At 45.4% G+C, this 25,518-nt stretch overlaps 1 long non-coding RNA gene across 2 annotated transcripts in view; it reads right to left on the reverse strand.

The window, feature by feature from the left end:
• Nucleotides 1-4,901: 4,901 nt before the first annotated feature.
• LOC148397094 (uncharacterized) overlaps nucleotides 4,902-25,518 on the reverse strand; it is a 38,423-nt gene continuing 17,806 nt past the window's right edge. Inside the window, exons 4-9 of one of the 2 annotated variants that reach the window (XR_015859190.1) lie at nucleotides 24,548-24,652; nucleotides 19,504-19,699; nucleotides 12,668-12,727; nucleotides 9,677-9,757; nucleotides 7,181-7,361; nucleotides 4,902-6,612 (exon numbers count right to left, since the gene is read on the reverse strand). This is a non-coding gene — a long non-coding RNA (uncharacterized LOC148397094). The remainder of the gene's footprint in view (nucleotides 6,613-7,180; nucleotides 7,362-9,676; nucleotides 9,758-12,667; nucleotides 12,728-19,503; nucleotides 19,700-24,547; nucleotides 24,653-25,518) is intronic. The other variant, XR_015859189.1, reaches the window with a different exon arrangement.

The raw sequence follows: 25,518 nt of genomic DNA on the forward strand, positions 1-25,518 counted from the left end.
GGCCTTTTTATAGATTTATATTTTGGTGTCCAATTACGCTCGTGATGGTTCTTTCTTGTTCTCTGTGATTTTCTGTCCCCTCTGGGAATGAAAATTAGATTAGGACTTTGTAAGAGGATCTTCTATTTCCTTTCCTCCCCCTCACAATGGTTATTATGCTGGATGACCTTTACAAAAATCTAATTTGGATTTTTTTTTTGCCCCCTCTCCCTGAAAAACAAGCCACTGGAATTCGCTTTAACACAGTCAAGCGGTGGATTTTAGCAGTGGATGATTTGAAAAATCTTTTTGTCTGACTGGGAGGAGCGAGCGAGTCTGTGCTACTTCTGCTTCTACTCTGGAAGGAAAAAGCAAGCTGCCCAAGACCTCACTGTGGCCGCTTTCAAGAACATTCAAATGGATTAGGAGCTACTGATTTCCAGCCTGTTGATGCGCCGCTTCACTGCCTCATCAGTTTCTCGCTGGTGTTTGTGACTGAAATGCAAGTTGGCAAGTAAATGTCATCAGCACATCTTGCGTATGCTCTTTGCTTTCCTCGCAATTGCGTAAACCACAACCTGCTCGTAGAGGACAATTGTCACTTGCTAACCACATCTGACTCGCATTCATGTCATGAGGATTGTACAGTTGGCAGTTATTGATGAGTCAATAAACTGTTTTTGTATAAAAAAGAAAAAAATAATCATGGCGCTGCTGGTGTGAGAATTGAGTAGAATGTTTCACTTTTGAATTATTTTGCGTCAATGCCTCATTGAATTCAGGTAAGGAACTTTTCTCTCTAGTAGGTAGGAACATTCTCAAGCAAATTATGCTAACTGGAAATACTTTGGAGATGTCTTTATATTTTTAGATTTATTTTTATTTATTTTTTAAACATTTTACCAAACAATATTTCTCCATACATGCATATATATATATATATATTTTTTTTTTTTTTAATTTGGTAAAATTACCTTTGTTACACAGTGCAAAAATTTGCATCAACTTTGAAGAAATTTGCACTTATATAGACAGACATGATTACAATGCTCTAAAACCGCTATTGAGATCCTTAAGAACGGTATTAAACATTTCATTTTCCAGTTATGTCTTCCTGTCTGATGCCACTGCTTGTCATTTCCAACCAGAAGTGATCCAATCAATCAATCAATCAACCAATCATCCATCCATTTCCTCCTCACGAGGTTCGCAGGCACGCTGGAGCCCATCAGCAAACACAAAGTGACTTTCACTTCAAATGTGGCCATCATTTGTTTCGCTCAATTGTTGTCCAATTTGGAGGACGCCTGAGGCGGTCGTTCTATTTTCAAATGTGATTGTTGCTGTTCTTTGTGTCCGGCTTGGCTGTCTAGTCTCTATTCCAATGTGAGAGATGTTCAGCTGTGCCGTGGGAAATTGTCCAACATTAAATACCGAGCGCGTTGTAAACAGGATCGCCAAACCACAGGTCAGTTAGCGCAAGGCCTGCCTGCCTGCCTGCCTGGTCAGCCACTTGCTCATCGTGCATGCGTGGCAAATGGGAGAATCTTGACATTTCATATTGTGGCATCGGCACATACTCACTTGATGGGTGTGTTGCTGTTAGCGTTGGCTCGTGAGTGAACGATTCGTTCAGAAGAACGATTTTCTTTTCAGTGAACGGGTGTGGGCGGGTGTGGCAATTTTCACTTTCACTTAAGCCTGTGATTAGGTACACCTCATGGACACTTCAATAGGTAAGAATAGATAAATAAGAAAGTGTAGCAAACAATTCCGTGAACGGTTCTTTTGAACAAATCTTTTGAGTGAACCGATTCTAAAGATTCAGTTCACTTAAAAGAACTGGAATGCACTAGTACAAAAAGGTGCAGACGGCCAGGTACCTTCAAGGTTAAAATGGCCGACTGGATAACGACATGGGCTCTCGCTCGATAAGGACCTGGTTCAATCCCGGGTGTGGGCACTCACCTTAATGTGCTTTTTAGAATTGGAACCTCGCTGCATATGCAAACAAATGCAAGTATTTATGTGTAAATACAGAAGGTGGCCCGCCCCCAAGTTGGCGAAGCAAACCAATGGATCACGCCCACTATCTAGGAGGCGGGGTGGAATCCAGTAGCGTGGGTGAAGAGAGTTAGGGTTCCAAAGTAGGGTTTAAAGCGAGGGTTAGAGGCGGGCCACCTTATGTATTTACACATAAATACTGTGCGTACGCAGCGAGGGTCCAAATCTAAAAGCACAGTCAGGTATATGCTCACACCTGGGCTCGAACTGAATTCAAGCAAGAGCCAAGGGAATCTTGGAAAACATGTTGGAATGCAGCCCTGAGGACTAGCGCTTGACACCTTTGACCACGATATTTCCCTAATAAAGTGGCCTGTGATTAGGTACACTTGAAAATGGCAGTGTACCTAATGGAGTGTCCGGGTGATTCCCTCGTTAAGTGCAGGTGCGTGAAAACTTTTAGCTCTTTTTGAACGTAAAAGTGGCTAAAAGTTTTCACGCACCTGCGCTTAACGAGGGTCACTTGGAAAACATGTTGGAACGCGGCCCCGAGGACTAGAGCTTCACACCTGTGAGCTTTGACCATGCTATTTCCCTAATAAAGTGGCCTGTTATTAGGTACACTTGAAAATGGCGGTGTACCTAATGGAGTGTCCGTGTGATTCCCTCGTTAAGTGCAGGTGCGTGAAAACTTTTAGCTCTTTTTGAACGTGAAAGTGGCTAAAAGTTTTCACGCACCTGCGCTTAACGAGGGTCACTTGGAAAACATGTTGGAACGCGGCCCCGAGGACTAGAGCTTGACACCTGTGACCTTTGACCATGATATTTCCCTAATAAAGTGGCCTGTTATTAGGTACACTTGAAAATGGCGGTGTACCTAATGGAGTGTCCGGGTGATTCCCTCGTTAAGTGCAGGTGCGTGAAAACTTTTAGCTCCTTTTGAACGTGAAAGTGACCAAAAACTTTTCACGCACCTGCACTTAACGAGGGTCACTTGGAAAACATGTTGGAACGCGGCCCAGCAGACTAGAGCTTGACACCTGTGACCTTTGACCATGTTATTTCCCTAATAAAGTGGCCTGTTATTAGGTACACTTGAAAATGGCGGTGTACCTAATGGAGTGTCCGGGTGATTCCCTCGTTAAGTGCAGGTGCGTGAAAACTTTTAGCTCTTTTTGAACGTGAAAGTGGCTAAAAGTTTTCACGCACCTGCGCTTAACGAGGGTCACTTGGAAAACATGTTGGAACGCGGCCCAGTGGACTAGAGCTTGACACCTGAGACCTTTGACCATGTTATTTCCCTAATAAAGTGGCCTGTTATTAGGTACACTTGAAAATGGCGGTGTACCTAATGGAGTGTCCGTGTGATTCCCTCGTTAAGCGCACCTGCGTGAAAACTTTTAGCTCTTTTTGAACGTGAAAGTGGCTAAAAGTTTTCACGCACCTGCGCTTAACGAGGGTCACTTGGAAAACATGTTGGAACGCGGCCCAGTGGCCTAGGGCTTGACACCTGTGACCTTTGACCATGATATTTCCCTAATAAAGTGGCCTGTTATTAGGTACACTTGAAAATGGCGGTGTACCTAATGGAGTGTCCGTGTGATTCCCTCGTTAAGTGCAGGTGCGTGAAAACTTTTAGCTCCTTTTGAACGTGAAAGTGACCAAAAACTTTTCACGCACCTGCACTTAACGAGGGTCACTTGGAAAACATGTTGGAACGCGGCCCCGAGGACTACAGCTTTACACCTGTGACCTTTGACCATGATATTTCCCTAATAAAGTGGCCTGTTATTAGGTACACTTGAAAATGGCGGTGTACCTAATGGAGTGTCCGGGTGATTCCCTCGTTAAGCGCAGGTGCGTGAAAACTTTTAGCTCTTTTTGAACGTGAAAGTGGCTAAAAGTTTTCACGCACCTGCGCTTAACGAGGGTCACTTGGAAAACATGTTGGAACGCGGCCCAGCGGACTAGAGCTTGACACCTGAGACCTTTGACCATGTTATTTCCCTAATAAAGTGGCCTGTTATTAGGTACACTTCAAAATGGCGGTGTACCTAATGGAGTGTCCGTGTGATTCCCTCGTTAAGCGCACCTGCGTGAAAACTTTTAGCTCTTTTTGAACGTGAAAGTGGCTAAAAGTTTTCACGCACCTGCGCTTAACGAGGGTCACTTGGAAAACATGTTGGAACGCGGCCCAGTGGACTAGAGCTTGACACCTGTGACCTTTGACCATGATATTTCCCTAATAAAGTGACCTGTTAATAGGTACACTTGAAAATGGTGGCGTACCTAATGGAGTGTCCGTGTGATTCCCTCGTTAAGTGCAGGTGCGTGAAAACTTTTAGCTCTTTTTGAACGTGAAAGTGGCTAAAAGTTTTCACGCAGCTGCGCTTAACGAGGCAATCACATGGACACTCCATTAGGTACACCTCTTGAAGTGGCCTGTGATTAGGTACACTTCATGGACACTACAATAGGTACACTACACGAGGTAAAAAAAAAAGAAAAAAGAATAAATAAATAAGAAAGTGTAGTGAACAATTCGGTGAACGATTCTTTTGAACAAGTATTTTGGGTGAACCGATACTAAAGATTAACTGGAATGCACATCACTAGTACAAAGCAGTGCAGAAGACCGCGAGCTTCCAAGTCGACATAGCCGACTGGATAATGACACGGGCTCTTGCTCGATAAGATCTTGGTTCGATCCCAGGTGTAAAAATGTACCTATGTGCTTTTATTGTGCAATTAACCCTTTATTTATTTATTCTTTTTTTTTCTTACCTCGTGTAGTGTATCTATTGAAGTGTCCATGAGGTGTACCTACTACACATATTGTCATATAAAGCAGTTAACCAAATGTCTGATTTTTATGTTTTAATTGGCGAATAAAAAAAAACAAGGAATAAAACACCAGACAAGTTTTAACAAATGTTTATTTGTAAATAATATTAAAAGTAAATTTCAAACCAGCAATCTAATGTGAAATTGCAGTACATATATTGGATAACAATATTTAGGCGTTTATATGCATACACGTTCTTTAAAAACTACTACAAGTGTTGTAAAATGAAGATTACCCAAAGAGAAGCATCATCTCCCCGTTGTTGCGTTGTGTGGGAGGGGATCACAATCACAATTGATCACAATCACTTTCAATAGTTTATTCCTTACACTGTCTAAAACCTTTTTTCAAAAACTGTCACTTTCATTTACAAAAGAAATACAATTGAAAGAATATTTAGTATTTCTGCTCTATTCCATGACAGCAAATGTCAGGAAATGGCAGTCAATCCATGGCGGCAAGAGTTGACAAGTGTCTCTGGAGAAGCGCAAACATAAGAGGAAAGCATTCTGGGTGGGTGCACGGCCTCTTGAAGACAGAAATGACTCCAAGTTTGAAATCAGCATATGGTAGTGGCGTTAAAAGCTGCCATTGTTTTGTTTTTTGGAATACTTTACAGTGACACTTGAGAAATATGACGCAATAGCGCTCTTACATTCTCTCAAGTGGGCTTTTGGTAGACAAGTACTTTGGAGCGCGGATGAGTAGAATGGCCTCGGCAGCCGGGCTCCTCTAGGACTTTTTGTGTGAGCCCTTCCTTCTTACGGCTACCTCTTCACAGATGTTGTTGTTAGCTGACAATAGCGAGGCCGGATGCTTTCAGCATGGAGCCAAGCGCCGTGGCCCGCTCTCACGGGCTCATTTGTTAGTGGCTATAGTCGTTCTTTTCCCACATGGCTCAAGTGTGTTCTTCCTCCAACGTTTGTAGCCTAAGCTTTTTGCTCAAGTACAGTTTTCTTCCTCACTTAATCAAACAAGTGGAATATCTCCCCGTACCTCCGAGTGTCTATTGGCGCGTACTCGGAGGGAGGGAGGGAGGGAGGAAGGGAGGGAGGGAGGTTCGGGTCATTGCCTCGCCTTCCGAATCCACCTCGAGAGCTTTCAGCGGGTTCTCATGGACGAGCCCATGCTGAGAGTTGTACAGCAAACATAAAAACACGCTCCACTTGTGACCGGATTGTTGGAGCCGAGACAAGACCCTCAGGAACATTTAAAGGGTGGTTGAATGTCAATACACGGAGCGCCGCTGGGTTCTGGTCACAACCTTTCTTCTGACGTCAGGGGAGCGAGAGTGACCGTCGTCACCGTGGTGAAATGCAGAATAATAATCCCTTAATCACCTGAGCATTGCCAGTTTGAGGTTTTATCTGGAATGGATGTGAAAGCCTCCAGTGCCAAGTGATTACAGCATTTGATCTGGGTAATCATGTCTTCACTGGCCTGCCTTGGGCCCGAAGGCTGCGGAGCTCTAATCCACGGTGCATTCTAGTGGAATCGCATTACACAAAGACCACCAGGGTTCTCCTCGAGAGGGGGGGTGAAGGAAGAGGTTGTCATGGAAACAGGCTTTTCTTTCTCCATCCTCCACACACACGCACACACACAGCCTCCTGGGTGGAGATAAGCAAAGGACAGGTTCTATGTTTACTTCCCACGAACCCTCCAATCCGAGCAGGCCGGGTCCTGATAAGACCAGGCCCGAACAGCCGACGAACGACCACGGGCAGAAGATAAGCAGTCAGTCAAGGCGAGCCGCCATCAGCTTCCAACCAGGATGAAGAAGCCTGCAAAAAAAAAACAGGATTCATTTGGATTAGGTTGGATTGCTTTTGCTGCTATGGTCAGACTACCACTTTTTTTGGGGGGGGTTGTACATGTGCTTTTGATGTTGCACTTGACTCCGTGGAATCACATAACACTGGCACAACAATGACCTGGAAACTACTTTCAAGAAGTGATTCCCAAACGACATGTCATGATCATAATCAGAGGTGACGCTAGCCGGCATCTGTAACAAACACAGACGTAAGCTCTGCCAAAATGTTTATTTTTCATGACCCAAGGTAAGAATTGGAGGCTGCAAAATATGCCAACATAATGACTTGATTTCCACACACATTCTTTGAACAAGGCGCGGTAATAAGGCAACAAGACTAATTACTCGGCAAAATGTGCTGTAGCCTCAGTGTCAGGCGCTTGTTTTTCCTTTTGGCCTCATTTTGCGCCCATGTTTACATTTGCCTCTTTGATTTGGATGAAATTAATAACCTATTTATATTCTGTCATTTTATATTAAAAATGTCTTTCTGTATTACAAAGTAAATGTTTTTGATTGCCTATTTACGCTGACACCTGCATGAAGGAAGTCCACAAACAGAAGCAAAGAAGAACCCATATTGTGGTGAAAAGAACAGTTTCTTCCCAGGAAGAGCCAGCCAGCCTGAGTGACGACAGAGCAGTAGCCCACTCCAATCATCGTGAAGTGCTTTGAGAGCCCGCTTCTGGCCCACATCCAGGTCAACACCCCGGACTACTGCAATACAAAGAGAGGAACCAAATACACATATTACAGGTATACTGCTCCAAATATGGATTTGTTGAACTGACATTTGAAATACAAGAATGAAGCACAAGTCATTGGAAACTAGCCATTTGTCAATTAGGCGTGACTTGAGCCCTAAGCAAGCGTGATGTCATTTTCAGTGGATCGGAAGTGGCAAAATGGCCGCCGCCTGAGATGGATACAAACGTGCGCATTTTGCCGCTTCATTCATATTCCGCAAATGTCAGGGGTGAGTTTTCCTCCCCAACTGTGCCAGGACCGCAAATGAAAACTGTTCAACCTGTTTGTCAAAATGAATGCGTGTCATCTGTTTTGGTTTTATGGTTCCAAATGTGTTTTTGTTGAGTTGCGTTCTGTTTTCATTGAATTTGAATGTTTTGTGCTGGCAACCAAAACTAAATTCCTGTTTCAGTCGATAATAGATAGCAGCAAGCAGGGATGCTTTTCATAAATGAAGAATTACAAAGTGCAATTTATTTTCTTTTGTCTCCGGGGCAATGAGAACATTCGATTCAATTGTTGCAGAAAGTGTATCCCGGCCTCCTTTTTTTGTCCCCGAGTCTGTTTTCTCACTCGTAAAACGTCGTTTCTATTTATTGCTGTCCGCCGAAGCATCCGTCGCTGGCCGTATTCCCGGCGAGCCTTGCAAAAGCAGATTTGATTGAAAAGACAGACGAGCAATCTTTGGACTGGATCTCTTTTGAAAAATATATTATGACATAATCATGTTTTCTCCTTAAAAGCCCAGCGGAGAGCCGTCCGTGCATCCGTTCGTCTGTCAGCTTGCCCTGGTCTCTCTCTCGGCCGAGCAGAAACAGCCGTTGTGTGTTAATAGAACCCAGAGGCGCTCTGAAACCCGACGACCCATTCCGCTTTACGCGCTCAGCCAGGAGATTAAAGTCGGGGAAACATTACCGGGGGCCGGATAATTGCCCCGTGTCTCCGGCAGACAAAAGACAACGCTCGGCAATTCCCTGGCTAAATTGTCGGGAGAGGCTGAAGGATCCTTCAAGGCTGCGGCAAATTGGACGCTGCTGTCCGGCGAGCAAACTAGCAATCTCTGGATATTATGAGCCTTGGCCGGAATGACAACTTGCACTCTGATAATGGAGCGGAGGCACCAGATAGAAAAAGAAAAAAAAGACTGCCTTGCTCGCCACTTTGCTTGCTTTCATGTTTTGAAATTTTGAATTGAAAGTGTTTGGCACGATCGCAACACTCATCCGTACACCTGCAAGCAATGGCCATCCTAATAGGTTTCTTTGGCCTCGATCCTGATTCCCATTTGGCGTCTTTTGGAAGTTCAGACGCCATTTTAGTCCACTAAACACAAGGTTTACATGTGATACGCCATCATTAATGATGAGAAAGTATTGAATTTGTTGGAAATCTTATTACTCTTTGTGATGTTTGGCTGGGAGCTTCGACGAGCTCATAGTCAAGCGGAGCGAGTCCATTTTGCCCTGTCGAAAATGTGCACAACAACAACAACATTGTGTTCTACTTCCCAAATATTTGGTCTGTGACTCATGTACTCGGTCCGCACTAAAAAACCTGGCCTCCATTTTCAGCGTTAATACAGAAAGCACTTTTCCACTGCACAATAGCAGCTCAATTCTTCTCGGTCCATGTTTCACTTGAAAACAGCCTTGCAAAATATCTCCGCATCGACCCAATCGCCCACAATGAGAAACACTAACAATGGCGGATGGATGCCTCCTGTTATTACAGCGTTGCATTTGATCCAAGAAGAGCTTGAGAGCTGTGGGACAATGTCAACTGCGCAGACCCAAAACACAAGATCCATTTTTTAGATCGCTAACTGGAGTCTGTCCGTCCGTCCGTCCCAGCTGCTCCAGTAATTTACGAATGAATTGATTTGTTCTTGATGCGTTTGTCAATTTGCTTCATTCAACAAATAGCTTTAAGTGGCCATGAGCAGACAACAATCTGCTTCATTTTTATTCCGCAAAATTCAATATTAATCCAAATAGTGCGTTTCGGCCAACGCATTGAGTTGACCCAGTTTTGAATGTGGTTCGATGAAAACGATACGTGTGACGATTTGCCGATGAGTAGCCTTCATTCTGAAAAGTGCCTCCAAGCATGCTGATAACCTTGAGATGGACGAGGCGGTGGGGGACATCTCCAGCAGTTAATGAGTTGCTGTCAAGTGTTAAGTTTGTGTCCAAATTAACAGAAGCCTTTGTCAGGGCTCTCCTTTGCTCAAGCACTTTCACTGGCTCACGATGCAATTTTCTCCCTCTGCCAGCCTGGCTGCCTACCTGCTTGACGCTCCAGTGGCTCTGTGCTGTCTGGCTTTGGGCTCCTCATTGGTCGTGACGCTTCATGTTTGGAATTAGCCGCTTAATGAGAACAAAAGGAATTAATTGGTGCTTTTAAGCCTAATGAGACGCTGGCTAAATGAACAGGCCTTCATCAATAGAAACAAATCAAATCTTCCAGCTTGTTGTTGGGGACTATTATTGTGACAAAGCGTTTGACAAAATGATGAATAGCAGGTCAGGAGAGACCATCTGTGCTCTTTTAAACCCGTTCAGAGGGGGGGGGGGGGGTTCGAAGTGATGGCGATAAGAAGGGCGATGAGAGAAAAGAGTGAGTAAAGAAAGTTGAAGGGGGGGTGCATTTACTCGCTTTATTCATCATCCTCTAGCATGATACCACTGTCCAGCCATGGTTAGAAAAGAAAGAACCCCCCCCCCCCCCCCCCCCCCCCAAAAAAAAACCACGTGCATTAGCATGTGAAAGGTACTTGCTGTCAGACGATGGGCCTAGAAAGCCAAAGAGCTCTGATTTGGAGGGATATTTAACCTCCATTCAGCCAGCAACAAAAGCCTGGCTGTCACGCTGAGAGCTCTGCTTCAGCCTGATTGGGGCTTGCGAGGGGGGCAAGAGGCCAGGAAGGGGGGGACCGCTAGGATCACAGACCTCATTTGTTCCCCCTCTTTACTTTAGCCTGTCTCTATTCCCACTGAAGAGCCGCATTTCCTCTCAGCCCCCCGCCCCTCGCCCGCCCGCTTCCTCTTCTCTCAAAGTTGTAAATGTAGGACCCGAGGAATAAATTGGACGGGAAGGGGAGGCGTAATACATCTCCATCACGTCCGCCGACCTTTTATTTACATCACGTTGTTGCGCTCGGAATGACGCAGTGAGGAAGCTGGAGACGTGACGGAAGTGCTTATCTGCATGTGGTTGGCCCCGCCTCCTTTCTGGCCACCCACCCAGCCGGGCGGGCGGGCGGGCCGGTTTGTGTACGATGAAGAAAAAGGCTTGCTTTCCTGCGCCGAGCAAATAAACAGGCTGTGTCTTTAGGGGGGCGGAAGGTGGCGGGCGGGCGGGCGGGCGTGCTGTCTCGGTGTTGTTTAGCTTTCTGGGCGGAGATAAGGAATTCTTTGATGGGCTTGCGAGAAACGAGAGCGATTTATAGCGGCTAATCTGATTCGCACCGAGATGCTGTGGTCATTGCAAGGAGCCGTAATTACATGGAGGGAGGGAGGGAGGGATGGAGGGATTAGGCGCACACCCCGGCAGCTCTCAACCCGGTGAGATCGTTCAAGGCACGAGAACTGCTTGTTGCCGCGACAACTGCTGAGCAGTTCATGGTGCAGATTAAGCATTTTGAGGCACTGGGAAATGAGCTTTTGGAAGACTCTGGGCAGGGTAAAGGAATGTTGCCATTAGCACGGGATAGCATCAATGGGATCGTTGCAGCTTTGCAGTTGTACTTTTAGGTTCGAGATGATGGCTCCCATACTGCTGATCTAAATGAGCTTGGAGGCTCTGCAGTGTCCTGCTTTTTAATAGTACTAGACATGTTTCTCCGTCTCACAGCATTAGCAGCATTAGCAGCATTAGCGCCTAGCGTTAGCCTCAGTTTAGCACACGACGGGCTGATGACCTTTGGCGAACAAAGAAATGTATCTTCAATCTAGGTTCATGTAATGTAACAAGTGGGAATCATAATGTATCTTTTGATACAGCATCAGCTACTTCTGGACATTTTGGGGACATACGGGATACACCCAGGACTGGTCGCAAGGGTCATACAGCGTAAACAAACAACCAAAGCGAAGTATTGACGCGATGTCGTCCTTTGAGTCACATGTTTACAGAAAGCGCATCCCGTCCATCACGTCCCATTTTGCCGCCCGAGCGAGCAATCTCAGCAGCCTTGGCATTCTGCGCACGTTTTTGCCCATTTTTGTGCAAGGTGCCCAAAGCGCATCATCAGCACCTCGCCATTTATCAGCCGTGCATTTCAAAGAATTGCACCCTCGCTTCATCCGCAGCGATGACTTGCACGCTCGGCTGGCGTTTGGAAAGCGCGCTAGGCTAATCCACTCATTGCTTTGTGCCGTCGGCGCCATCAAGCGTAGGGCACCCGCTTGGATGGCCGTGCATAAATTACTGCCACGCAACATAAAGCGCCGGGAGGATTTTCCTTAACGATCGGCAAGGCTTTAAACGCTTCTGCTTCAACAGTCGATATCGCTCAGCCCATTCAATTATTCCGCGGCCCGTCCCTCATTAACCAAATCCTGACCTTGACACGTCTGCCCTATTTCTCCTCCCCCGCCCCCGCTCGCCAAACGACTGTGTTTGCTCAGATATTGGCTGGCAAATCCATGCATATTGATAAGTTGTTTGCAGTGTAATTGAAAATGTCAGTTATGAGGCCGGTGCAGACAAAGGTCGGCTCCGTGAATAAAAGCTGACAGCGTTGGAGGGAAAGATGAATTCTGTTTTTATACACTTGAATGAATCCTCCCCCCCCCCCCCCTCCCTCTGCTCATTATTTGCCCAACGGAGCCGCGCTAATGACCAGAGCACATTGTTGTAAGCCCGAGCTAATTACATGGAACCACTCTACTTTTTCATATAGCATCGTGCGTCGGTTTGCACAAAGTTGATTGAAATTCAAATCTGCTCGCAAAGGTCAGATTGTTCATCATTCATATCTCATGGTCTGGGTAAATATCCACGGCTCCAAGATTCGATTGGACTTATGAATATTTTCATCAAATTGGTTAGCCCGTGAAGCAAAGCAGATGTCCCTTTGGGATGTGCATGCGTCGCCCATTGCACAACAATGACGTGAAACGTCCATCAAAAGCGCTCGCTCGCTCGGGCTCTGCATAACAAAGGTGGAGCGGATTTTCATTTCAATTGCTAAAAACGATTTACGTGCAAAAGAATAGACAGTAGCAACTAAAATGACTTTATGCGAGATGTCTAAATATATCAAGCAATCTTACCTTGGGGTGTAATTTGAGTGGTGATCTCAGTCAACAGATTTGCCGCCTCTGGTGTCTTCTCTGAAAACGAGAAATAGAATTGATCAGTTGTACTTTATGACAGCTGCAGCTGGTGTAACATGCGCGCTAGAAATAAACTTGGATTATGTTCGATCGTATTTTTACAGCCCTAATATATACAATGGAATTATTTCCAAAAAACGAATTGGATGATGACAAATTGCAATACTTAAAACCGCCTGAAAAAAAAAGCTACTCATCTCCACAGGGGGGCCATGTAGAGGTTAGCGTGCTTGCCACGATTTCAACATAAACAAAGATTTGAACCTCAATCCCCAGGAGCCTCGGTTGGCCTTCACGGCAACTCACCCCCCCTCCCCCTCCCCTCCGGCTGAGTAGTGACTGCCTGCTGGTCCTTTAATCGATTGCTAATGGGTTCAATTCCAACGTTGAAGAGCTGCTTGGAAGCCGGCCTTGAGACTGAATGAAGTGGAAATACCATTTGCGGCTTTATGAGCCGTTATAGTGCAGTGAGAGACCTCTATTGGGCACGCTCCGTAGCGCTGCGCTGCGCTCCGTAGCGCTGCGCAGACTTGCGCACAATTGCCTGATGCTTTTTTCTTTTTTCTCCTTCCGTTGGTTCTCTCTTACTGCTTGCGTTCCATTTACTGTACAGCGTGCCCTTCGGCGGTTTCCATCTATTCAATCGGCAACAAAATAGCTTTGCTGCATTCTTCGCAAGCCCTGATGGGATGGGTCGGAGCTAACGACCATCTCTTCCCGGTCGGTACGCGGGAAGGGCCAAGAGATGAATTCTATCTTGAAAGCGTGGCATTATTTCTCACTTTGTAAGTCGGGCTCACGTGTCTTTTTGATCACGCGGACGGGAATAGATGATATAATAATTGATGAAACTGGCCCGCAATTGCGCCCGCCGTGTGAAGACGCGGCTGCTGCTGCGCGAGAGCTTTGGCACTCTGGCCGGCCGCTTAACAGCTCGCTCTGCCCGCCCAGGGTTCCGCAGTCCTCTTAAGAGCTTACTCTGGCTGAAATGCAAACCTAAGCAGCCAGCACTGCTCTACATTTCACAGCCAGTCCCAGCAGACATGTGCTCTTTGAAGCATTTCTGGGCCAGGGATACAAGTCTTGTTTGTTCAGTGCTTCTGGAGAGGGAGCCAAGCAAGGAAAAGCTTTTCTCTTTTTTTTTCTTTTTCTTTCACCACTGCAGAGTAACATTCTTTGACGTCTTAACAGAAAGCCTCGTATTGTCACGCATGGCGCCAGATGCCTTGGTAGAAAATGAGTAGCGGGGAGGCTACGACAGTCCGCGGGTGTCGGATGATCCGGTAATTTGGGCTAGAGAGGCTCACGGCAATCTCAGCAGTTGAGAAATGTCATCAATTCATTGAAATGACCATCCTAAGGCAAAACGGCGATGAATTAACCCACAGCTACGTTCGCCATAATCGATTCAAGAAATGTAGTCAAACGTCGCCAGTTTGAGGTTTCTCGCTTCAAACGTCGGCGGTGATCTCAACTGAACTTGCTCCTTTGATCTTCCACAACATTAAAATGCCGGGTGCAATCAAAGAAGCAGATTTTGGTCGGCCAGCTGGATCAGGCGGGCGTTAGGCAGCAAGTTGGCTAGCTAGCAGGCTACAACGCGCATGTTTGCGTTTGCTGGCTCATCTTCCAGCAGCAAGTAGAGTATGACAGGATTGACATGCACGTTCCTAATCTTTGTCAGCGAACCTGTTTGGAGATGTAATTCACATGGTATGTCTTTTGATTCGGATTAGTCCGACCAATCCTCTTAGCCGCGGGCGGCTCAGTATAACTTATCAGTGACAAGGCCGTCTCGCGGAGCAGCGCAAATCCTCATATCCACCCCTCCCAGACTCCCAACTCTTAATTCTAATCTGTCCAAATCTGATCTGAGACTTTAACTTCCAAATACGCCTTGAAAGCCGGAGCTCAAGATGAAGTTCATGCGAGGGCTTTGGATTACATAAATTGAGGTTGGGGATTTCCAGTATGGCCTCATGCTCGGAAGATAGTTGAGGGGCAAACCGTCTTCATTTTGTCTCTTTGGTTTTACATGAAGTGCTCATTACGCTCGGCACCCTCGCTAATTCTTCAGTTATTGAGCGTTGGTATGGATTTGCACAATCCATCTTTTATATTTAGAAAAGGAATTTGTCAAATTAAAAAAAAAAACAGATGACATTTTTTTGGACATCCGACGACGACGACGACAAAGTATTGAAACGCATGAGTCACACTGGTGATCCTTTAAGGTTCTTTATAATTCAATAAACAGGATTTAAAGTGGAGCAGGCGTGCTCCACTTTTACCGCCTCAGCCGGAAGCCCACAAAGCGGCGGCACTTATTAAACGTTGTAAGATTATGCGTTAATCTCGCAGAACACATGTTGGCTGGAATAAAAGCAATTTTATTTCTGAAACAGTACTCTCGCTCGCTCGCTCGCTCGCTCTCCTCGCGATAATCTCCGCCCAGCTTCTGCTACGGAATGTGAAACGTTGGCGTTTTTGGGCCGTCGGGCGCCGAGGCTCCTACCTAAGCCGACCGAGTACCTGCGAGTACCGATTTGGACCGCACCCCGAGCCTAAAGACAAACTGGGTTCGCGGTCGCGGAGGATTTAGGGGCGGTGTACTTTGCTCTCGGTGAGACAGTGTGTGAAGATGACGATAAGCCAAAGCTGTAAATCCCAGACTCAGCTGTCTTATCGGGGCCGCGTGGCAAGCTTTAATGGAGGCGGCTCACTGTCTGAGCTTTAGCGAGAATCGCATTAAGATTCCCCTTCACCTCAACCAGGCATGTTTGTTGTCACTTTCTGATTGAATCTCATGTCGGACGACTGCTCTTCCGAGATGGAACGAACGGTCTGGCTGGCCGCATGTGCGAATGACAAAGTATTGCGAGAACTCTGGCAGATTTGACTTTTCCCTTTTTGTAGCTAGCAAAGGGAGCAGAAGATGTGATCACAGAATGATTCGGGTTTGACGATAAAGATTTGCTTCCCTTGTTTGCCACTTGAAGGAAAACGTATCAAATCTTAAATTGCCCTCAGCGGGTGAGACATTTGGCTTTGAATAACAATGGCTGTTTTTACAGTCATTGCCTGAAATCACTCAGACATTTAGAAACGCGGCAAGACTCGAATATTTGAAATGCATTGAAAGAAATCATTTGCCACTTTTGCATGACATTTGACTTTGCTTTTTGTTTGAGTCACCTTTTCATCCATTCATTTTCTTGTTTGTCCAGGACGTAGTCCTAATATTTTTACATTCTTTAGAAGGAATTAAATCTGTAAATTGATCAATCAAAAAAATCGCATCCCGGCATGTTTACTCAGGTGGCCGCCTGCTCGCTCGATGCAGCGCTGACTTTAACACTCTGCTGCCTCTCAGGCAAATGCCAAAACAAATCTTGTCATAATTAGCAGTAATCCTGCTCATTACCATCTGCTTAATTATCCTATTAATAGCACTTCCTGAGAGAGCTTGTTTGCCGTGCAGACGAATGTTTGTTTCCTAAATTAGCGGACAAAAAGACAGCTCCATTGTTCAAACAGCAGCTTTGACAAAGCAGAACAGGCAGGATTAACAACAGCGCAAGCACGGAGCGGGACAGACACACAGACACGCAGACACACAGCCAGCGGCTCATCTCCGCCTGGCACTGACAGGCGAAGGGAGGAGACCAGTGGGCCAACAACGGCACCCGCCGCTCTTCTTCTCTAAGACGCTCGAAATGTGCCGCTGGTGTCGTGGCAAAGCAGCTGGGGAATGTGACAGAATGACATCAGACCAAAATAAAGCAAGGCGCAGGTGCCTAAATGTTGTACGGCTAGACATTTTATACAGGTGGACGATTAGCAAGATGGGAAACATCATAAAAGATATCTTGTCATACGAGTCCAAAAATGATGAATCCCAGTTCCAACGCATCAGAAAGAGTGCCTCATTGTACGCGGTTTTGCTAACGGCCACAAGAACCAAGATCCCTAAAAAAAAAACATCGAGTGCTCCGAGTGATTCCATCCTCGCTTACAAGACACTAAAGTAAACTTATGACGTGCGACTCCATCTATTCTGGTAAAATTCCCGGTATAAGGGAATCGGATCTGTCTTATCCATTAAGCCTGCCTTTCCAAACAAGTGGAAAGCTTTTAAGGTAAATAAGGCAAGTGCTCAGGTTGAGCTGAAGACCAGCCAGTGAGGCTCAGCTCAGCACAGAACCTGAGCAGGCCCGACACCTCTTCTCTGGCAGCTCTATACATTATAAATGAAAGCGCTCTCTCCCCCTCCCCTCCCCACATGTTACACACACACACACACACACACAGAGAGATTGTGGCCTGCAGCTCTGTCAGATGTACAACACGCCGGCCGCCCTTTGTTCCCTGTACACAAACACACTTTCCACATGAATATTTTACACGAAATTTACTCGGCGCTTGTGATTTAAAGCATTTTCTTGTTAACAACGCTGTTTTCCTCATCCCGTTGCGCCGCATTATGAAGTCGACACGTCAGACATGCCGATTAGATGATCCGGCGGCGGAAAAATGATTTCTGGCAAGGCGCTGGTGACTTCCTCGCGTGTTTGAGTCGGGAGGCTTTCCCTCAGGTGGCACTTGCGGCTATTAGTTAAGAGCGCGGCGACGCGTTTACAGACATAACGCGTGTCGAGATTATGCACTCGGCGTCACATTCTTTGCCTTTGCCTCGGATCTGTCGCGAGCGTGGAGAAATGCGCGACCGTGTGATGTCACGTGTTTGTTCTTTTTTGTCACGGAGAAGGCAAGGATCAATGGCTTTTCCTCGCAAGAGTGAAACATGACAGACATAACGAAAGGCTTTCATGAGAAATGAATGAATAATTTATAGGCTCTCTTGCTGCGCTTTGTTGTGTCGGGATTACAGAGGGCTGGATCTTGGAAACGTATGAAAGATTAATTTGCGATCTGGGACACTGCTTGCTTACAAAAGGACTAAATAATGATTTGACTGAGAGTGGCAGCGATCTGGGAACGGCTGCGATGTGTACAGGGGCCCAACACGGAAGCCGAGGCCCTCGCTCACAACAACTCGGAATTATGCACTCTGACAGATATTTAGAAACTTTGTAGAAAAACTCAACATCGGCTCTTAGACATCGTGACGACTGCTTTATTCCCGGTGGTGATTAACATTGAAGAAATGATTTTTTTTCGGATCTTAGAAGAGGAAATATTACTTTACCTTTGGTAGCTAAGCAGCAACAAAATGTGCCTCTTGAATTGTTAGCTTATTTCTATGGCGGCCGATATAGCAAATTGGGACACCTCGAATTATTGTAGTTTTAGATTCTTACGAGCTACACACACACTTTTGTCATTGGACAATGGTTTGCCTATTCCTCTGTGTTTCAAGAATATAAGATGAATAGGAAAACACTGGCAATAATTGCATGTGGTATCCCTCAGGGATCGGTATACTGTTTATATGATTTTGCAATGTTTCATCATAAGCATCTAAGAGCGCATTGCATTCTGTCAAATGAATTGCATTTTTTTTTTTTTTTTTGGTCTGATATCATGCTGCTGACTCAGCAGTAGGGATGCAAGCCTAATGAGGGTTTGTCGAACATTTCCTGTCAAACTGTAGCGGCTACATTCTTGTTGCCTGACGAAGCATTTCTAATTATTTTGTCTTTGTTTAACCAGGAAAGGAAATTGTCAACAGTTGTTTACTTCTGAAGGCAATTCAATTTGCCTTTTTAAATAACGACATCATTGATGATCAAGTCATTGCTAACTTGTTTTGTCTCGATGTGCCTGAAAGTACCTCGTATGTTTTGAAACAATGTCAGCATGAATTCACCTGGGGAGGATGGGCTGCTTTTCGTGGTTCTTGCCCCAGATGGTGAGGACGCTCAGGTGGTAATGCTTGCTTTTTTTTTTTCTTTTTTATGAGCTGTGCGTATACAAAAGCAAAACATCTGGAGCCGCCATGTGGTCTCTCCATTTGGCCTCGTCTCGCGCCTCCCTTAGCCAGATGCACCCAAACAACTGTGAGCTAAACAGCATGAATGATTCATGGAGCAAAATGAGGCACAGCTCACGCCAGGGACCTGCCAACCACTTTGATGGGAAATTTAACAAAGCTATGAATATGCACGAGACATTAAGACATCCAGGAGGTGGATGGGGGGATCATTTTTTTAAAATGATCTATGCTGGACTATTATCGACAAAGCTCATGTGGTTAAAAAAATGCAAAACAAATTTGTCAAGATTTTCAGTACTTAATGACTTTCAATAAAAACAAGCAGAGGCATAAAAATGACATCTTTGAAAGGCAGTTTTTAAGCGCAGACGAAAAAGCACAATTTAGACGTAAGCCGTCTGAAATGCGAGGTGGTCACTGTCGATAAATGGAAGGTCTGCGAAGGAATGTATCATCAGCACTCTGACTCGCATGTTGTCGACTCAGCACCGATGCCAGCCGCTGTCTAATGAGATGAGCTCTCGCTGCTAATTAACCCGGTGCTCAATTCATCACCACACAACATGAAAACAGATGCAAACAAGGATCTGCTAACTATCACAGGAGGTATTGTGACATACAAATGTCATTTTTTTTAATGCATTCATTGGTAATGAATGCATTGAAAAAAGTAATGCTCCACCTTGTCTAGCTAGTGTTTATACACAAAATCAATATAGAAGGAATCTGCAGGTTTCACCTTGACCCTTGAAGTTCATTTACCTTATTATGGATTGCAAAATAAAGTAGAATTATTGATTGGCCGGGACATACTCACTTGATTGTTCTGCGAGTCTCTTGTTATGCAGAGTTGATATTGGTGTGGTTGACTGAGCCTTCTCATTAGTAGCCAGAGGCAGTTCCAAGCCAACAGGTCAAAAGGCATCACAACAAGCAAAGCCGCCTGCCTGCATTAGTATTTCAGCCAAGTGGCTCCCAAAAGACACTGAAGGATCTTTGACACTGCTCTGAAGCTAAAAAAACAAACAAAAAAAGAATAGATAGATTTGATTATTCTTGTTCCCATTTTTTCCAGGATTCGTAACTATTTTTAACATTCATAATAATTTGTATAGCTATGAATGCACTATTTTGATTTCTCAAATCGCTCTAATTCCTTTCATATAGCCCGGGTGGAAGTCAACAGTCACAAAGGGGAATTGGCTTTCATATATTATGTTTTTATATATTGATTTTGAGTAAAATGGTGACTACATTCCACACCACAATAAAATATTCACAATTGTGTTTTTCTTCCTTCATGATAACCCAAAGGTATTAGCATTAGCATTAATAATAATTTCATTGATAGAATGGGATTTGCATGAGAATCCGAAAAAAATCCTTAAAAGTGAACATATCAAAATTGTTGCGCCCCGACAAAAATCATCTAATCAATCATGAGCAACATATCGTAAAAAAATGTTGCTCCTTTATCTCAACACTGCCCCGTGAGGATCAAACTGGCATTACAAGACAAAATGGCTCAGTGCAAGCTTTTTTTGCAGTCTCCCCTCTCCTCTCCTCCCCTCCACTTGGCAGCACAAATGTCAGCTCTTGCACAATGAAAATCAGGGCGAGTGGGTGTGATTACCCAGGAGAGGTGCATCATGCTGTATGGCACTAGAAGCTAGCTAGCAGCTGCCAATATGGATGATGTCAAAAAAAACAGCAGAATAGGATTGTGGAAAGCAAAAAAAGAGATGACAAGCATAAATGCTCATGACCTCTTCAATGGCAAGCAAGCAACAAGTGTATTATTGTGTTGATGAATCATCCATCAGGGTCCCGTCCGGGTTTGATCTTTTTCTTTCCGCTCCTAATTGCAGTCGCTATGTTCACATGGTGTTGAATGTCTTCAACTACGCCAAAACTAAACAGCGCGTGTAAACGCACTGACGCTAATTGCAACGTGGTTAGTGTTAGCAAACAATACTCGACCGCCGATGTTGTAGCATGAAATTACGGGAAAAAGGAACTCAAACATGAGAAGGAAGGCAGGCAGGCAGGCACGCTGGGCGCTGAGGGACACACTTTTGTGCCCTTGTATGAGAATGACATTGTGCCCGCCCTTCTGCTTGTATCCGAATCGGGTTTATTGCACTGACGGCAGCTTTCAATTTCGCCCCGTTCCCCTCGGTGTTAGGCCTAAGCTGCAGAAAAAAAAGGATTAAGATGATGCTTTGAATGAGTCATCACTTTAAACTACAGATGGAGTTTACAGTTCAAAAAGGATTATGAATATGAAATTGGTATTTTCCAATAGGTTTTGCTGCGCGTTATTGGAAGCATACATCAAATGAAGGGATTACAGCCAAATTTAAATATGACAAGGCCTTTATTTGAATCACTTCCGAGTAATACAAATAAATTCAGCCGGTTTAAAGAGTTGCGGTGTGGAGGCGCAATGAATACAAGTCCGCTGATATTTGACCCAAGAGAATATTGCGCAATGACTTTCTTTGAAAAATGCAGCCATAAAATGTGGGAAAAGACTGTCGGAATTAAATGTTGAGTTATAAATGGAGGTCGGTGCTTCTGAAAGTGCTTGGGCTAGTTTGAGCTAGGCTTTGATTAAATGTAATATTTAAAAGCAAAAATTGATCGATACCCAACAAGGTGACGATTCATTTTCAATAAATGTTTCGACTATATGAAAGATATTTGTTTGTGAGGGATTGTTATTATCGGCCGGGTCGATAACCGGTAAGCGCACGAACGGATCAATATCGTCACTCTCGGGGAACAATCTTCGCTAAGATGACGATGTATTGACTTCTCAATAGCCGCTCGTGTTTCGTGATCATTGCTGAAATTGGATCCCCGGCGCGTGCGCGCCTTTGACTGATGTCCATATGTGCATGTTGTTTATGCATGGAAAGGTCACGCGTGCTTAATTGGCGACTTGGAGGTGACACGTTTCCGTTTGTCATGCAATATGCACCCTTCCACTATTAGAAACATTTTGGCTACCTTACCTCTGACTTTGGACTATTGATGTGGCAACAAAACAGCTTAACCATCCTTGCTATCAAATTCCAGATGACACGATTCTTGATCATCAATTATTGATCATCAAATGTAACTTAAGTGTCACAGCTATGCCTAAAATGTTGACTATTACATTTCAATGATTATCGAGATGAAAACAACGCCATGGTCTGTTTTTCCGGCACGTTCCACATGATCTCATTGATACATCTAACGTGAGTGACAGATGCATTTGCAGCGAGCAATTTTGCCTCCCTCCCTCCTACTTGTGTGTGTGTCATTGCGCTGAGAGGCGAGAGGGCCCCGTGTTAAGTGTCTTATTAGCGGGAAATGAGTGCAATGTCAGAGCAGCCCGAGCTGTCGCCGTGCAGCCATCTTTCCGATGAGAAGCTCTTGTCGTGGATGGAATCGCATTTTAATCCTTAGCACATTATTACCGTGGTGACGAAGGTCAGCACTCAGGCGCATTTAAGCGAGGAGTCAACCCCCGCGAGAGCTTAGGATAATGTCTTCTCTCAATGGGAAATATTGCCGGTATTTTTTTTTTTTTTTTTTTGGGTCCAATACGGCGCGGCTAATGAAGAGCCTAATGCAATGCAGCTGTGTGGGCCGCCATGGTAACCATGAATAATTCAGCCTACTTGTTCTTTGGTTTCCTGGTCTCAGGAGGGTTCTGCTTATATTGTCCATTATGACAGGCCATTATCCATCCAGCCTTCAGCCCCGCTAGCTCTCAGATGGCGCGCAGAGCCCATTTGTTACCCCTCGTGCCCCGAGTAACCTTCAACCAGCTGGAGAGAATGATTGAGACCGCGCTCTTATATAAACATGAGAGCAAGAGGTGCAAGACGTCGGGAAACCAAGAGAACCCGGCGCACGGGGGGATTCGCCCAGGCCCTCCCGTTTCATTACATCTGCTTCCAAAAGCCAGCTTTGGCTTGCGACTTGGAATACAGATGCACAAACAGAACACTTTTAGATTCATGCATGTCGTGGCTGTCTTGTTCTGTTGGCTAGGCGGGACTTATTTGTAGTCATGTTGGAATTGGAATATCGCCACGGCGGAGAACTTGAAATAATGTCATTATCAAGTGTATGCCAGCGGCAGTAAAATGTCAATGTTTGAAGACTATGCCTCCTTATGATTGCATTTCTCAATTCAAAATCTCACCTATTTAATATTTTTATAAGGCTACATTTTGAACATGGAATAAATTTTACTTGACTGAGTTTTTATACAGTGTACGGTATTTGGACTAATCCCTTTCCACTTGATGCAAATATGAAATATACTGTATGTACTACTCCTGCTGTTTGCGCATTGGCCTCCAGGGGCAGTGTGGTGCACGCACAGAGTTAACATACATGAATTAGTTGAAAAGCCACACGGCTGAGATAAAGTTATGAAACAAATGTTTTCGCAAGCATATAATGACTGAATACTCTTTGTGGTAGCATTTTTGTTTTGAATTTAAAGATTTAGATTGGCGGCTAGTGTTGTTTTTACAAGTATGTACAGTATCACTACCGTATATACATTATAAATATATGTAACCATGACTGAATTTACACAGGCATGGTCCTTTGTCAGCAGGGAGCTGCTGCGTGTGTTTAAGTCCAATCCCCAGTGGATTTGCTACAAATTGAGGATCACAGCCAAAAGAAATGAAGTAAAGGATCACGGAATACATTTTACTCCAAATGATTGGATTTGGTCTGGAGCGTAATCAATATTGGAGCGGCCGGTTGACGAGGTGTGATGCATTTGATCCAGTCATTAAGACAGACAGGAAGCTCCGTGCCCCGCTACCTCGGCCATCTCAAATCAATGTCTGCGGTGGCTCTTAAATCAATGAGCGTGTTGCATCTCAGAGCCTCATCAGTGGAGTAGTGGGTTGAGGAGGAGGGAGGGAGGGAGGGAGGGAGATAGGGAGATCGACATTTTGTCGAGGGGGCGGGGCCTCCCACCGTTAGCTATACTAACCTCTGTGATGACTGACTGCGTGTCATTGCCTACGCACAATCGTAATGGTGGGCTTTGGATGATCTGAGCCCGGACCACCCTGAACCTGCGTCACGCTCGGCGGGCTCAGCTGCTGTCACGGCTGAGATTTAGCAGAGAGCGGAATTGAGACCGATCTTTGTGTTCTTGTGATTCCAGGCCAGGCCAGCCGTTTTCCCTCCCAAGGGCAGGGCACAGTAATCAGGGTCGTGATATCATCCCCAGGGTGGGAGGAGGAAGAAGCTGGAGGGGGGGCTGATCTACGGGGCAGATATATTTATCTAGGTAATGAGAGCCCAAACACCGCGCCTCTGCGGGGAGGGCCGGGGACATGGCCTATTGCGCCGGGAGACGCGGCGGTGCCATGGCGGTCCCCGTGCTGCTCATTAAATTTCCATCAGCATGTGGTCACCATGTTCCTGCCTGGCCTCCAAAGTGCCCGTTATTAATTCATGAAAGCACGGCGCAGATGTGATTGAGTCTCGCGAGCGGTGAGATGGGGGAAATATTGTCGGTGTCTCAACACCCAACCTTCAACCAAACCTCGCCTTCCCTCTGGCGGTCTTGTGGTCTTGGCGTGAAAGAAAGGAAAAAAAAGCGCAGACATAGATATGCCGTGTTGTGAAACATTAATAGGCCGAGTTGCAGTTTTTCTCCAGCTGCAAAGAGAGCAATTCAGGTCACGCGCGTGTGCGTGCGTGCTAGCGTGCGCACTCTTATGAATGTACGAATATGAATCAGTACACTCTTTAAGGCTGGTGGAGGTCGAGCATTGTCGAAGCATTTCCGTTTGCATATATGATGAAGGCGTTGTTTGGAGAATTCTTACCTGGGCTATATGTGGAGCCAACTGCTTTTATCTTTGCTCCACAGACGCCGTTTGTGTTCATGTTGGGAATCCCTCCCCGCCGTCATTTGGCCTGGATATGGATTGCTGCAATTGAATTTCAAACATTAGCTCCGGGATGATAATAATGGTTGCTACAGAGAAAATCGAGGAAATGCAATTGGTCGTTAGAGCGTGGAGGGATGGGACTAATGGTGCGCGGGGGTGGAGGCAGGGAAAGATGAAAAGCATTTTTAGGATGAATGGGCGGGCGACAGGGAACCAACGGCTGAGAGTGAGGGGAAGTGAACTCCAAGAAGGATACGGAGAGCGAGAGAGAGGGCTGCTACATGATTTCAAATGAACCATTATTGTAGACTGTGACATGTATTATGTCTCCCGAGGCTGCGAATCTTCAGCTCATTTTCACCGAGGAGAAGCCAATATGAGTCCACTGTCACAGTCTGAATGCTTACAGCTGGCTTGAGCTCCTCATCTTTGAGCCAATTATAACAAATCCTCAGCTCGCCCGGCCGGCCGGGCGGGCGGGCGGGCGAGCACCGGCTCCTCCAGGCAAATCTCGCCATGCATAGCTTATTGTTAGCAGCACTCCATGTCCAATTAACAAAACGTTCCTTTCCGTTCCTCTCGTCCAGCCAAAGTGTTAAGCGGCAGCGCTCTTCATTAACATGATGAGAATGGCCACGGTTGCCATCATTATGCGCGTGCACATCATGGAATGAAAAATCATATAGCAATTTCCATATAAGTGGGGGATTCACTTATTCTAATTAAGCAAGCCATCAAGGGATCATTTCTTCCTACCTCACCGGAACTCAACATAGATACTATCATCTTAATTCCTTTTGGAGAACTTCTCATCAATCATCACTTCGTATCGTCTCTTCCGTCATTATTTTAGTCAGGCTCATCTCTTAATTGGCGGTTTAAGGTACTCAAGATTAGACGGAGAA

This window comes from Syngnathus floridae, chromosome 6 (genome assembly GCF_059516105.1).
Source record: "Syngnathus floridae isolate MCC-2025c chromosome 6, RoL_Sflo_1.0, whole genome shotgun sequence".
NCBI lineage: Eukaryota > Metazoa > Chordata > Actinopteri > Syngnathiformes > Syngnathidae > Syngnathus > Syngnathus floridae.